This window comes from Triturus cristatus, chromosome 11 (genome assembly GCF_964204655.1).
Source record: "Triturus cristatus chromosome 11, aTriCri1.1, whole genome shotgun sequence".
Lineage (NCBI taxonomy): Eukaryota > Metazoa > Chordata > Amphibia > Caudata > Salamandridae > Triturus > Triturus cristatus.
This window is the reverse complement of record NC_140594.1, coordinates 78,463,737-78,476,327: the sequence shown is the minus strand read 5'-3', so window position 1 is coordinate 78,476,327 and position 12,591 is coordinate 78,463,737. Positions and strand designations below refer to the sequence as shown.

General features: G+C 45.4%; 1 pseudogene; it reads right to left on the bottom strand.

Annotated features, from left to right (window-relative positions):
• Nucleotides 1-8,944: 8,944 nt before the first annotated feature.
• LOC146783268 (28S ribosomal RNA) overlaps nt 8,945-12,591 on the bottom strand; it is a 7,937-nt pseudogene continuing 4,290 nt past the window's right edge.

Below are 12,591 nucleotides of genomic sequence, written 5' to 3'. Positions count from 1 at the left end.
ATAGGGGAAACACCTCCCTGAGAAACACCGTAATAGGGGAACACACCTCCCTATGAAACAGAACAAGCACACCGTAATAGGGGAATACACCTCCCTATAGGGGAAACACCTCCCTAAGAAACACCGTAATAGGGGAACACACCTCCCTATGAAACAGAACAGGCACACCGTAATAGGGGAATACACCTCCCATAAGGGGAAACACCTCCCTAAGAAACACCGTAATAGGGGAACACACCTCCCTATGAAACAGAACAAGCACACCGTAATAGGGGAATACACCTCCCTATAGGGGAAACACCTCCCTAAGAAACACCGTAATAGGGGAACACATCTCCATATGAAACAGAACAAGCACACCGTAATAGGGGAATACACCTCCCTATAGGGGAAACACCTCCCTAAGAAACACCGTAATAGGGGAACACACCTCCATATGAAACAGAACAAGCACACTGTAATAGGAGAACACACCTCCCTATAGGGGAAACACCTCCCTAAGAAACAGAACACAAGAGCTAAGCTCCAGTAAGCGTAAACAGAATTAAGTATAAGCAGATCTCAAATTTAGAGGGAAACACCTCCCTAAAAAGTCACGCAGAGGATAGTCAGCAGCAGAACAGTCACTCACAAGTAAGCTGACTCACCCGCAGTAGACTAGGTAGTCGTTTAAGTGTGTGCCAGAGCCTGTTGCAGATAATTTAGAAGTAAGGCAATGCTCTGGGTTGAGGTTATAACTTAGAAACGGGTTATACTGTGAAATATGATTGAGAATTATGTAAGCTTTGCCTAGATATGTATAACAATTGCTGACTTCTTTACGATATTAGGAATCATTCTAAGCAAATTATTTGCAGACAAGTAGTTGTTATAATCTACTTGTTGGTTAATGCATCCTCCCTATTCTTGAATGTTGAGTGTGTTTGTGCTCGAGGAAGAATCAGTTGTAGCGGATGGGCTGAGGTGGGGCATATTATGGATCTTACTATCATCCTGTAACTTATATGTGAACCTGTAACCTGATGAATAAACCTATAACTTGTTTTCTACACGACCTGTCTACAAGACATCTTTCAATTTAACACTGGCGACGAGCTGAAAAAGGACCCATTTGGAAAAAAGGACTTCACAGAACTTAAAGAGATCATCTTTGCAACTAAAGACAAGAAGAGAAACGTTTAAAAATTACTTTCTTGCATCTGGGTGCCCCACTGGTGTCTGGTTCCAACGGACAGCAAAACTGTTCAAAAAATCTCCCTCCACCTCAGCTCCTTTCTGGAAAGTTAAAGGGGACTCTTTTAAGCGGGGACTGAGAAAAAGGGCTGGGAATACCAAAATGCGTTCTCCCAATGCAGTTTTCCATAAGAAAAATAGACGCAACTACAGTCAAAACAGCTGAAAGGAATTACACCAAATTTTGTAGAAAGTTAGATCTTGGTCCAGAAAGCGTGTTTTTTGTTATTTGGTGTAAATCGATGCAGTCGATTTTGAGAAACCGAGGTACAAAATGTATGTATATATTACTCCGTGAAGGATCTGCTGATCCAACAGATCAAAAGATTTGATCTATTTGACTGCCACCATATCAACAAAGTTGTGGCAGCAGGCATTTTAGGTTCTTGGAGACTCAGTGATCTGTCCCTTCTACCCCTCAGAGGCCTGGTAGAGGAAGGGGTCCCTGACAGACCTCCACCCTGGGGCCAAAAAGTATTTTCTTTTTTAACTCGGTGCCTCGGATCCACAGTGGATCTGCAGGCAATTAAAATAAAATGGTGTCTCCCACCCCTTGTGAATATTAGCCCCTATCCACCATAGCCACTTTTCATTAAATTGAGAGGAGGGTGTGCAACCCCCCTCCCTGATACTTTTTAGGTACCCAGGACCCATTCCCCTGGGGCAGAGTTTTTAGTTTTGGAGAGGGTACGCCATCCCCTGGGTGAGCACTGGCAGAGTAAATAAACTTTATGCTCTGTCCGCATTCTCCCTGTCAGGGAACACAATTTTGCTCCTGCCTGGGCGGTAGCAAACTAATGGATCTGGCTCCCACCAACACCACAATGGGTAGTGGCTGGGGAGCTGGCTGCAGACGTGGGGGCATGGGGGCTTTGTGACTTTTTCTAGGGCCTTTGATCCAGCGCGACTGAAAGAGAGAGTCAGGGAAAAAGAGCGAATTTACAACTATCCTTACTGCGTTGCAGACCCGACGTCACACTAGCTCACTCACACACGCATTCATTGGTGGGGCCCATAACACCAACACTCAAACGTCTCTTTCACAGGTCTGCACACAGGAGCAAGCATGCGCTGGACATGTGGGTGGGGTACCTTATAACCTATAGTGAAAGAAAAGTTACTTTACAAAATATACATTAACATTCGCCACCTACAGATTCCTAATCCTAAACATCAAGGCACTCCGCCCACTTGGTCGACAGACCAATTAGTTGGATTGGTTGATGGTGATTTAGAACCAGCTAAAACACATTTAAGACTCAGAAGCCTTAATTCTCTTTAACGAAGAACCACAAACTCTTAATTTCTGTTAATCAATATTTCTTTATCTAATATTTCATTGTAATTAATATTAGCATTTGTCTCTTCAAAAGTTTAGAATTTCTAGATCAATTTAGTTAAAACATCATATTTACCTATTCTGGCTATCTGGGCTTTCTCTAATTCATTTGCTCTGCAAAACAGAATTTTGACGTTAAATTGTCCAAATAAGCAGGCCAGAGCTCAGAGTCCGAAAGTCCTTTGCTGAGCACGTTACAGTCCCAAAGATCGTCAAAGGACCAGAAGTCGTGCCAGCATCCGTCATCGCCTGTGGGGTCAAAGAGGGTGTGAAGTCATAGTAACCGCCGAATGTGGTAACCCCTCCCTATTCTGCTACTCTTTTTATAATAAATTTCAGGATAACATGAAACATTTTTGGGCGGAGAATGATTTCTATTGGTTGGGGGCAAACGTCCGATTTTTGGACAGTCCACGTTCACATGGATTTTGCTGATACTTTTTCGGTGATGATCCAAAACTGATTGTTGCAAAGTTTCGTCTTCTATTTGTATGAGTCCATTGTTTTTTATACCAGTTTCTAACGTCCGGGGTCTTGGCAGTCCACCAATATCCTATCCTTGACAGGAACAGGGTGTACAGAGGTCGTTAGGAAGTTCACGGAGCCAGCCGAGTCTGCGCAGTAGACTTCGCGCTTCACAAGATGGTGGCCACGTCTGAACTCGGTTTCTGCCGCCATTTTCTGATAGGCCCAAATGTCAACTTTAGCGAAACAAACACAAAAGAATAATTAATACAAAGAAATGATGCTTCTAATGTTATACCCTTACTAATCCCTTTATATATTAGTATTTTCATACCATATAGCGACATTTAAAGCAATATATTCACCTTTATGGTCCTCCACGAAGATGTAAACGTCACAAAAGCAACATAAATCATGCGATATCTAATTACCACATATACTATTAATATGCGTACGTATTTTAGTTATAAGAGTTATTTTGCCATGCAAATAGCAAGTTCCCACATGTAATTTGTGTATGCAAATGGTTAGTTATAATAAATCACAGCACACCATTAGTAAATTATTATTAGTAGGTTATTCAATTAATACTTTCATGCAAAATAGAGGAGGTATACAAAATTTTGCACTACCTGCTCCATCACCCCAATGATTGTGCCTGGTGTGGGTGCCACGGGTGGGTCCTGCGGCACCCTTTTAAAAAAGAATTCTGGCTCCTGCTGGCACCCACAAAAGGTTCTGGCGGACGAGCTACAGGGGCCAAGTGGGTCTTGGGCCTTCAAAATTGGGATATGTTGTGGGTGTCCCGTATGGGCACTGGGGCACCCACTGTTATTTTGATTTTTCTAAATATTCTTATTGGTGCTTTTTAATATTTTGCTTCATAATTACAAAGCACAGGAGGATAGAACACACACAACTTTAAATCACTTATCAAACACACTTATCAATTCATCAAGTAAATATCCACACAGAAAGGGATTAAATGATGGCTTTTCTAAAAAACTCATGGCATAATGGGTGTAAAACTACAAGCGCACAGACAAATACATCTGGAATCAAGCCCACGTACTCTAATCAAATCCTTGCTTTGTCCCATACAAGGTAGATAACGTACAATAAACCATGCTCTTCAGCCTTTCTTTCCAAACAACCAAAAACTATTTCAAATCATTGTGAATGTAAAAAAGTCCTTGGGTTTAAATGTTAAGTAAGATTATTATAAAATTATCATTTTCATCATAAAGAGAACAATTATATTTGCGTAGCAGAGATCCCTTTTGATACTACATACTAGACAATAAAACAGAAAAAAAACACCTAGATTGCTTTCGGATATAAAATAGGACTTAAATCAAATACCTCACATTCATAAATTGCTTAAGACGCGCATATACGTAATCACAATCCAGTAAAAAAATTAATCCCGCTAACATTTATTCGACCAATTGCCCTACATAAAGCCAGTTAGCGGGAACTTACCCAGTTTAAATGGGGACCCCAGATTTTCTTGCCCTTTCATCTGGGCTTCCCACCTTTACTGTCATACAGTGCTGTTTCTAGATTACATACTGACAGCAAGCACCCTTGCCTTTACTGGAAGGAAGAGGGTGGCAGTCTATCTACGGCAAAGCAACACATATGGGGCCCACGGCCATGGCGTTAAACACTAAAAACTCCCCAGTTCTAACTCCCCCTGCCTCCTCTACCAATAGGAGCATAGTGTGTGTGGTCAATGCAAAATTAGTTTTCGGGACAGCCCCAAGAAATTTGGAAATCTCAAGTCTGAGTGAATCTAATCCCAGGCAAGTACAAAACATATGCAGGGTATGACAAATCCACTCGCCCGCCCGCATATGCCTGACCGGCGCCTTAACGGAAGGGGCTCGGGTGCTCAGCTTCCGAACCCTAGCCAGGCCAGGGAGAGCCTCTCCAGGCCCTGATGGACCCCCGTCCCCAGAGCCCGGACCCTCGGCTGGCTTGCAAGATAGGGGGCTCACGCGCCCTGGGCCCGCCGAATGGAGCTCAAGCCCCGGGCCCGGTCCCAGCTTCCGAACCCTAGCTAGGCCAGGGAGAGCCTCCCAGGCCCCAATGGACCCCTGTCCCCAGTGCCCGGACCCTCGGCTGGCTTGCAGGACGAGGGGGCTCCCGCACCCCGGGGCCCCCCGGATGGAGCTCAAGCCCCGGGCCCGGTCCAAGCTTCTGAACCCTAGCCAGGCCGAGGAGGGCTTCCCCAGGCCCCGATGGACCCCAGAGTCCGGACCCCCGGCTGGCTTGCAGGACGGGGGGGCTCCCATGCCACAGGGCCCGCTGGACGCAGGGCCATCTGGTCACCCCGCCCGCAGGGCCATCTGGTTGCCTGGCCCGCAGGGCCATCTTGTCGCCCAGCCCGTAGGGCCATCTGGTTGCCCAGCCCGCAGGGCCATCTGGTCGCGCAGCCAGGCGACCAGATGGCCTGGGACGACTCAGTGCCCAGATGGCCTGGGAGGGTGCCGTACCCAGTCGCCCTGCAGTCCGACAATGGCAAGGGTGGCCAGGCACTCCAAGGCAGCCGCTCGGGAGGCTCCTTCCCCGGCCAGGCCATCTGGTCACACTGTGACCCCCATCCCCGCACCCCAGTGGGGCAGGGACGGGAGGGGGAGGCCCCCGTGCCAGAGGGCACGTGGCGGAGGCAGCCTCCTGTGGGCCCGGTGTTACCCCCTCCGTGTCTCTCCTGCTGGCCCAGTGGCAGAGGGACCCACCCCTGGGTGTGGTGGAGGAGGGCGTCCGCGGGCACCCACGCACAACCACGCACAGAGAGACAAAAGCTTCGCTCAGAGGAGGACTTTCAATAGATCACAGTAAGGTAGCTGCTCTGCTACTTACGAAACCCTGACCCAGAATCAGGTCATCTACGAATGATTTAGCACCGGGTGCCCCACGAACATGCGGTGCACTAGGGGCGATGGAGGGGGCCCCCTTCTGTCCGCGCTCCGGTCCCCATGTGAGCAGCTCTACGCACCGGCCCCCCAAGAGAGGCTGGCTATCCCAGGCCAACCGAGGCTCCACGGCACTGCGGTATCGTTATGGTTTAGGGGGATTCTGACTTAGAGGCGTTCAGTCATAATCGCTCTTTTTATAACGGAAACATGGGCCACGGCTGAGTCCACAGTAGGCCTGAGCGGGGCATGTCCCAGTGGATATAAAATCTTCCACAAACCCCGAAGCATGGGTAGAGGAGGTGGAGTGGGTTTGATTTTCAAGGACACATTAGACTTCAGACCTTTTCAGATCGACGAGGTAGGGGGGATAGAAATCATGGGTTTCTCCCTACAGTCTCCCGGTGGGAATCTACTTACGGGGATGCTGTGTTATAGGCCCCCGGGCGCGACCACACAATTCCACCTCCTCGCTGATACCATTATCAACTTAAAACTTGCCCACACCAACATGATTGTACTAGGCGACTTCAACCTCACAGAGGATGGAGGTCTCGGCAGTCAACTGAGAGACCTCCAGCATACCTGCTCTAACCTGAATCTCCACCAATTGGTGGCCAGTCCTACCCATCAGAAGGGGCATATCCCGGACTTGGTATTTGCCAACCCAGCTATAACTGGGATATCAAGTATTATGCCCTTGAATTGGACGGACCACTCTCTTATACATCTGAGCATGGCGTTGCCCTGTCGGAAGAACAAGCCCAGCCAGCAGTGTTCTTACAGGAAGGATAGAGAATGGGCCAAATTGGCCAAAGTTGACCCCTTAACTATATTATCGGGTGTCTGCTACTTCTCTCCTGCTAAGTCCGTGGATGAAAATTATAGATCATTCACCGAACAGATAATCAAGACCCTTGATCACACTATTCCCATAAATTCACTAATGAAGTTGAGGAAAAGATCAGCACCATGGTACAATGAGGAGCTGCATCAACTTAGACTCTCCCGTAGGCAAGCAGAGAGGAAGTGGAGAAGAAACTATGCCGAGGATGATAAGAAAGACCTGAGATTGATCCAACAACAATATAAAGCTCTGATCCTGAGGTCCAAGGCAGATTTCTATGCGAACTCCATCACCCAGGCCTCTAATGGGACCAAAGCCCTTTTTAAGATTGTCCGCGACCTCTCTACCCCGGATTGTATGAACAACAGAGTAGCTCCCTCACAAGCCCTGTGCAATGAAATTGCCTCCTACTTCCAGGAAAAGATTGCCAACATCGTCAATATACTACATGACAATACTCAGGATGGTTCTGAGGAAACTGCCAGTTTGGCCGACGGAGATCTACCACTGACCGCGGCCCTAGACAGCTTTCAACCACTCTCTCAGATGGCTTTTGATAGTCTAATAGAAAGTGTGTCCTCTGGCTCTCCTCTTGACCCTCTCCCTCATAAAATCTGGAAATTACATGGGCGTAACACCTTCCCATGGCTGAGGATGATTTGCAATCAGTCCCTGATGGTTGGATCTGTCCCGGATTGCTGGAAATTAGCAGTGGTAACCCCACTGATTAGGAAACCAAATCTGGACCCTCTGGTACCAGCTAATTTCAGGCCAATTTCACTCTTGCCTTACCCGGTGAAAATTCTTGAAAAGTCAGTAAGTAAGACACTATCCTGCTTCCTGGAGGAGAATATCCTGCTTGACAGGGATCAGTTCGGTTTTCGTCCCGGCCACGGGACCGAAACGGCTCTGATTACCATGCTGGACAATCTTCGAGTGCGTGCCGACAACGGGACTGCCATGATTCTAGTACTTCTCGATATGGCGGCAGCATTCGACACGGTGAGCCACCCAGTCCTGGTGGAGAGACTAAAGCAGATAGGTGTTAAAGGCAGAGCGCTGCAATGGCTTCAATCCTACCTAGATGGTAGACAGCAGGTAGTCACCTTGACCCCTTTCTCCTCCAGCAGGTCTCCAGTTGCGTACGGGGTGCCACAGGGATCTGCAATTAGTCCCATCCTTTTTAACATCTACCTACGGCCCCTGTTTCCTTTAATTAAATCTTTTGGAGTCAGCCTGGTGAATTACGCTGACGACACGCAGTTGGCCTTTTCTTTAGAAGGGGATGATGCACTACCTATGGATCGTTTCCAGCAGTGCATGAAGCAGACCACGGACTGGCTCAGAAGGAATTCTCTCCAGTTCAATAGTGGTAAAACTGAGGTGGTCTTCTGCTCTCCAAGTAGGATCCCAAAACATCTACCTCCTGAATTTAGACTCTCTCCAGAGGAAGGTCCCCTGACACCGGTCAGTAAGGTACGCAATCTTGGGGTGATCCTTGATGATGACCTCCAGATGGCATCCCAGGCCAGTAAGACCGCTTCGGTCTGCTTTGCCTTGCTGCGACTACTCCGAAGTATACTACCTTTACTTCCCAGGGAGTCACGAGCCACGGTAGTACGCAGCACGGTATTAAGCAGGCTCGACTACTGCAACTCCCTCTATTTGGGGGCCCCGCAGTATATCTTCCAGGGATTGCAGAGGATACAATCAGCAGCAGCTAAACTAGTGCTTGATCGACGTCGTAGTTCTTCGGCCACCGGAGCATTGAAGGACCTACACTGGCTCCCTGTTAAGGAGAGGGTCTCCTTCAAGTCTCTGTGTCTGACATTCAGAGCAGTGCACGGACTGGTCCCAGCTCCTTTGCAGGACAAGTTTGTCCGCCATCTACCAATTAGGCAGCTCTGTTCCTCTACAGCATGCCTACTGGTAGTCCCGAGATTTAAACGCTCTAGGGTAGGCGGAAGGGCCTTCAGTATAGTAGCTTCCGGCATGTGGAACAAGCTTCCTCTGAATCTGAGACAGTGCAATTCTCTACTTGAATTTCGCAAGGGACTTAAAACCTGGCTCTATCCCAAAGTCTAATCCGGTTTCGCTCTCCCTGTTCCTCTCTCTGTTCCCCTTGGTATGGTTCCTCAGTCTAAAGCGCCAAGATGCCCGTAGGGTGATAGCAGCGCTATATAAGTCTCCCATCAATCAATCAATCATAATCCCACAGATGGTATCTTCGCCACATTGGCTCCTCAGCCAAGCACATACACTAAATGTCTGAACCTGCGGTTGCTCTCGTACTGAGCAGGATTACTATTGCAACAACACATCATCAGTAGGGTAAAACTAACCAGTCTCACGACGGTCTAAACCCAGCTCACGTTCCCTATTAGTGGGTGAACAATCCAACGCTTGGAGAATTCTGCTTCACAATGATAGGAAGAGCCGACATCGAAGGATCAAAAAGTGACGTCGCTATCTACGCTTGGCCACAACAAGCCAGTTATCCCTGTGGTAACTTTTCTGACACCTCCTGCTTGAAACCCAAAAAGTCAGAAGGATCGTGAGGCCCCGCTTTCACGTCTGCATTCATACTGAAAATCAAGATCAAGCAAGCTTTTGCCCTTCTGCTCTGCGGGAGGTTTCTGTCCTCCCTGAGCTCACATTAGGACACCTGCGTTATCGTTTGACAGGTGTACAGCCCCAGTCAAACTCCCCACCTGCCACTGTCCCCAGAGCGGGTCACGCCCGACAGGCGCCGGGAGCTTGGAGCCAGAAGCAAGAGCCCCATGGGGCTCGCCCCCGCCTCACCAGGTAAGTGACAAAACGATAAGAGTAGTGGTATTTCACCGGCTGTCTGAGGGCCTCCCACTTATCCTACACCTCTCATGTCTCTTCTCAGTGCCAGACTAGAGTCAAGCTCAACAGGGTATTTCTTTCCCTGCTGATTCTGCCAAGTCCGTTCCCTTGGCTGTGGTTTTGCTAGATAGTAGGTAGGGACAATGGGAATCTCGTTCATCCATTCATGCGCATCACTAATTAGATGACGAGGCATTTGGCTATTTCTGTACCACCACGCGGTGGCTCATTCTGGGTTATTATGCTGCCCATCAGCATCAAATCGGTTTTGCTTCCAACAATACAACATTCGTTCGCTCCGGAGTACAGCCACACTGAACGCTGACCTCACTGGAACTGGGATCACGTTATAGGCCAGAGATAGTACACCCTGCAGTACTATTCCAACAATTTAAAATTGTCTACGAACAGTCCTGAGGAATTAAAGTATTCATCATTCAAGATATTTTAATAATTATGATGTACACATTTGTATCTAAATTGTTAGAAGCACACATCTAAAAAATACACATCTATGACTTGCACATCTAACTAGAAAATGCACATCTATAAAATTCTAAAAAAATTCACATCTATAAAATTCACATCTATACGAAATTTTGTGTCAACTATAAAATATTATGTAACTGTATAACCACATTTAAATATTGATAAATCAACAGTTTAAAACAATATGTTTTATAAGGGGTACATGTGTGCTGCAAGAAAGTGTACATCTCAGTATAAGCTTGATATTTAATTGTCCATGAATACTTGGCACATTTTAAGAGTGTCCATTAAAGTAGTCAGGCAAACATTTTTGAACCGGAATGAAATTTGCAGACCTAGATCAGCCAGAACAACATCATTACATTGAGGCCAAATACCATGACATCTGACAATAAAGCCATGGCATTTTACAGTATTACATTTGGTGAGATCTTTGATTTGCTGTGACAGATCCTGATAGTATTTAACTTTTTCTCTCAAACGCTAATTCAAGGGAATTCTGTGAGTTTTCATAATGATTTGAAACATCAATCACTACAGCTGTACCATTTTTGGTAAACACTACATCTGGTTTTCGTAGTTCACCTTGATTATTCTTAACATGAGGTTCCCTATATCCCATCCAACCACACCTTTTTGCTCTATCAATGAGCAATTCCAGAATTTTATTATGTCTTTTTGTCCTAATGTCCTTGGTTTTGGGACATGCACCTGAAATATGTAAAATTGTTTCGCAAACATCTTTACAGTACGTACATGTAGCAAATGTACGATTTCTTCCCCTAGTGATGGTTTCTCTAGTATACAAGACATTTGCTCTTAACATCAGCGCAGCTATGTACTGATTTTTTTTCATTTTATTATGCTTGCTGATCCAGAAATTTGAGGTTGGATTACATGCTAAGTATTATATACCATCACCTTGGACAGGGAGATTTGCCCTTTGATCAAATTCTTCTTTTCTCCAATCATATGTTGCTAACAAATTCAAATCATAACTCAGAAAGCTACTGTCTAAAATGTTGAGTTTGTGTGTTTTGATAATGTTATCAATTTTTTCATTGATTATTTCACCTGCATACATGAATGAATGAGCTATGTACAGATCTGGAGCTGCCGTGAGATACGGTAAACTATTGACTTTATTTAGACCAATTGTTGTACATAGTTTTGGTATACAGAGGCCCCCAAAAGATCTTTTTGAATATAGGAGACCATCACGTGTATGCAGGAAGGTGTAGAAAATGTTTGACATACTTTTTCATTGTTTGATCCAGAACATTTAAAGTTTTAGCTTCTGTTCCTGTTATTTCCAATTTAAATGACAGTTTAGGGATCAAGTACTGACACAACATTTCTATTTTCTGCGTGGGCTTAAGTGATAGATTATCAAGTTTTTGAGCCCAATTAACAAGAACCTCATTAATTTTGTTGTTACCTGTATGGCCAGTGTGTGGATCAAAGTTCAATCCGAGGTATCTCTCACTTTCTCCTGGATGAATGTTTTCAATATTTTGTTTTTCAAACTGCCATGGTTTACAGTTGTTAATCAGGATCTTCTCTTTATGGTGACTGATATAAAATCCATGTGTCTTTTTCACATTAAGTTTTAATCCTGTTGTTTTATTGAATTTTTCAATGATTTTTAGATTTGTACTCATTACTTCCCAGGTGCTGCAATGTCATCGGCAATGGCGAGAGTGGGGATTTGCTCAATAAGACCATCTGATCCGAATGTGAAGCCCTTGCCGTTTTTCTGAAGATCACAGATCAGAGGATCCATGGCAATGTTAAATAGCAGTGGGGATAAAGAGTTACCTTGTTTAATCCCAGATTTCATTGTTATTTCAGGAGTTGCTTCGTTGTTCTTTCCCTTGAAAAATGTTGTTGAGTCAGTGTATAAGTCTTTTATTATGTCTCTGATGTATGATGGAACTCTGTACCTTGCGAGACTCTGTATAATGAGACCATGGCTGACAGAGTCAAAGGCTTTTGAGATATCTCTGAACACTACTACTAATGAGTGACTGTTTTTTGTGCCCCTTTTATGATATTTTGCAGAAGAGTCAGATTCTCGAGACAACCTCTCACCTTCATGAAGCCAATGTCTCGTATTCAATTCAACAAAAAATGAGAGTCTTTTAGTTAATACTTTTGTGAATAACTTCATGAATGCAGTACCGATGGTAATCGGACGCCAATTACTGATTTTTTTAAGTTCACTAATTGGTACATTCTTAGGTATCAATATCGACCGGTTCTTTTTGATACTTTCTGGTACCCTTCTCGTCGATAACCAAGACGAAAAAATTCTGGCCAGCAGTCTTGGTTGCCTGCTATGCACTTTATTCAAGTCATTCAGACCAATCTTATCAGGCCCCACTGCTTTCTTTAAATCTGAGTCCTCAAAGGCATTAGTTATTTCGAGCAGTGTAATTTCTTTACCTAAA